The sequence below is a fragment of the Talpa europaea genome, assembly GCF_964194135.1.
Source record: "Talpa europaea genome assembly, chromosome: 9".
NCBI classification, from domain to species: domain Eukaryota; kingdom Metazoa; phylum Chordata; class Mammalia; order Eulipotyphla; family Talpidae; genus Talpa; species Talpa europaea.
Genome location: NC_140076.1, coordinates 76,422,609 through 76,425,581, shown reverse-complemented (window position 1 = coordinate 76,425,581; position 2,973 = coordinate 76,422,609). Strand labels below are relative to the sequence as shown.

General features: G+C 49.8%; 1 pseudogene across 1 annotated transcript; it reads left to right on the top strand.

Moving 5' to 3' along the window:
* The first annotated feature begins 447 nt into the window (after positions 1-447).
* Positions 448-2,725, top strand: LOC311177751 (large ribosomal subunit protein eL13-like; annotated as a pseudogene). The gene is made up of 2 exons: positions 448-462; positions 1,722-2,725. The product of its transcript is annotated as a large ribosomal subunit protein eL13-like (transcript).
* The last annotated feature ends 248 nt before the right edge of the window (positions 2,726-2,973 follow it).

Sequence of the window (2,973 nt, the reverse complement as noted above, 5' to 3'; positions counted from 1 at the left end):
AAATTCTACAAATAGGACTTCCATCATCTCCCACCCTTATCTTTTCTGCTGCTCTATTTTCACATATTATTCTAGTTATAAGAAGTTTGAAAATTCCTGAATGAGGCAACCTCAAGGGCCTTTTCCAGCCCACAATTTCTGTGCGACACACTGCAGGCTCTCCAAAAATCTAGTGGCCACAATCTTTTGACTCAAGATTTCTAGTCTGGCCTAGGATCTTGAATTTCTTATTGTCTTACTCATTCAATAAACATTTATTAAGCATCTCCTATAGACTATAACATAGAGGTATAAAAATGACCATGCCGTTTCCTGTTGGGCCTCTCGATCTTGTGGGGGCTATAACGAGTCACCAGGCCTATATATCTGTGATAAGAGCTTTGGTAAGGTCAGGATATATTACTGTGGGGGTAAAATGAAAAGCACCTGACCTAGTCCAAGGCCCCAATGAGCTTTCTGAAGGTGCCTCCTTGAACACCACAGACCTGTCCCTGAGGACTATTTGGGATTGCAAAATAAGAAAATCAGGCCTGGGCCTCCCCTGGTGGCGCAGAGGTTGAGCGCTGGGCTGCAAAGCTGCCCGCAGCCTATGCAGCACCGGTTTGGTTACCAACCGCTGGGCGAGGGTCCCACATGGCCTCTCCTGCAGAGCCCGCTACTCCCCTCAGCAGTGTATTTTGTAGGCCTGCCTGTTCTGTTCCCCACTCTGGCTCTGGTGAATTCTCTCACCCTCCCATGCTTCTGACTGTACCCAGTGCTTGTATAAAGAAATAAGAAAGAAAGAAGGAAGGAAGGAAGGAAGGAAGGAAGGAAGGAAGGAAGGAAGGAAGGAAGGAAGGAAGGAAGGAAGGAAGGAAGGAAGGAAGGAAGGAAGGAAGGAAGGAAGGAAAGAGAGAGAGAGAAAGGAAGAAAGGGAGGGAGGGAGGGAGAGAGAGAGAGAGAGAGAGAAAGAGAGAAAGAAAGAAAATCAGGCGCCTGGGGCCTCCCTGGTGGTGCAAGGGGTTAAGTTTCAGCACTATGAAGCTATCAGCAGCCATTGTAGCAGAAGTTTGATCCCTGGCCTGGGAGCTAACCCACATGGTGCAGCAGACCTCTCCTGACTCACCAGCTGGTCCCCTCAGCAGTGTATTTCAGTCAGTCTGCCTGTTCTGCTCCCCACTCTGTCTCTGGTGAATCCTCTCACCCCCTGCACCTCTGCCCTACACCCCAGTTGTTATATGCATAAATAAATAAAATAAATCTTTGAAAAAAAAGGAAAGAAAATCAGGCCTCAAGAAGTTTGAAATGGGCCTCCCCGGTGGTGCAGTGGTTGAGCGCTGGGTTGAGAAGCTGCCCGCGGCCTCTGCAGCGCCGGTTCGATCCCCGGCTGCTCCCAGCCACTGGAGGAGGGTCCCACATGGCGCGCAGACCTCTCCTGCCGCCCGCTGCTCCCCTCAGCAGTGTACTTCGTCAGTCTGCCTGTTCTCTTCCCCGCTCTGGCTCTGGTGAATTCTGTCACTCTCCCGTGCTTCTGACTGTACCCAGTGCTTGTGTAAATAAATAAATCTTTAAAAAAAAAAATTAAAGGAGACTTAAAAGCATATCCATTTTTTTTTTTAAAGAAGTTTGAAATGTCTACCACCGCCTCACTAGAGTAGAGGACAAGAATACATGAATACTTTAAAGGAAAAAATCTGAAATGCACCCTTGCACCGGCCGTTCTCCCCCGGAGAGGCCCGTAGGTGGCAGCCACGGCGCCCAGCCGGAATGGCACGATCCTGAAGCCCCGCTTCCACAAGGACTGGCAGCGCCGCGTGGCCACGTGGTTCAACCAGCCGGCGCGCAAGATCCGCAGGCGCAAGGCCCGGCGGCAGGCCAAGGCATCGCCTCGCGCCCCGCGCCCCGCCCGATCCCGCCCGTCGTGCGCTGCCCCGCCGTACGCTGCCACACCAAGGCGCGCGCCGGCCGCGGCTTCAGCCTGGAGGAGCTGCGGGTAGCGGGCATCCACAAGAAGGTGGCCAGGGCCATCGGCATCTCCGTGGACCCCCGGAGGCGGAACAAGTCCACCGAGTCCCTGCAGGCCAGCGTGCAGCGGCTCACGGAGTCCCGCTCCAAGCCGATCCTCTTCCCCAGGAAGCCCACGGCGCCCAAGAAGGGGTCAGCTCTGCTGAAGAGCTGAAGTTGGCTTTGCAGCTGACAGGACTCGTCATGCGCATCCGGAATGTGTCCAAGAAGGAGAAGGCCAGACCCATCACAGACGAGGAGAAGAGCTTCAAGGCCTTTGCCAGCCTTTGCATGGCCCGGGCCAACGCGCGGCTCTTCGGCATCGGGATGAAGAGGGCCAAGGAGGCTGTGGAGCAGGACGTAGAAAAGAAAAAATAAATTATAAAGTGTTGTTGGTTAAAAAAAAAAAAAAATCTGAAATGCAGACATCACAAGATGCACAGAAGTATTTATTACACTAATATAGATATATATATATATAAATTGGAAAAATGTTAAAGATCCTAAATATCTCATGATAGGAAAATGGCTAAATAAATTATAATAAAAGGGCCTCCCTGGTGGTGCAAGAGGTTAAGTCTCAGCACTATATAGCTATTGGCAGCCACTGCAGCACGAGTTCAATCCCTGGCCATAGAGCTAACCCACATGGTGCAACAGACCTCTCCTGTGTCTCCCGCTGCTCCCTTCAGCAGTGTATTTCAGTAGATCTGCGTACTCTGCTCCCCGCTCTCTGTGCTGAATTCTCTCACCCCCTGCACATCTGTCCTATACCCCAGTTCTTGTATGCATGAATAAATAAGTCTTTTAAAAATAAATTATAGTAAAACCATATAATAGACTAATATGTAGTATTAAGAAATTATGTTGAAGAAGTATAATGATTAACTTGGGAAAAATGTCTATGATGTAACTGAAGTCAAAAAGGCAGATACAAAATGTTACCTATAGTAAGAGTCTATCTATGTTAAGAATCTGTAGGGAATAGAA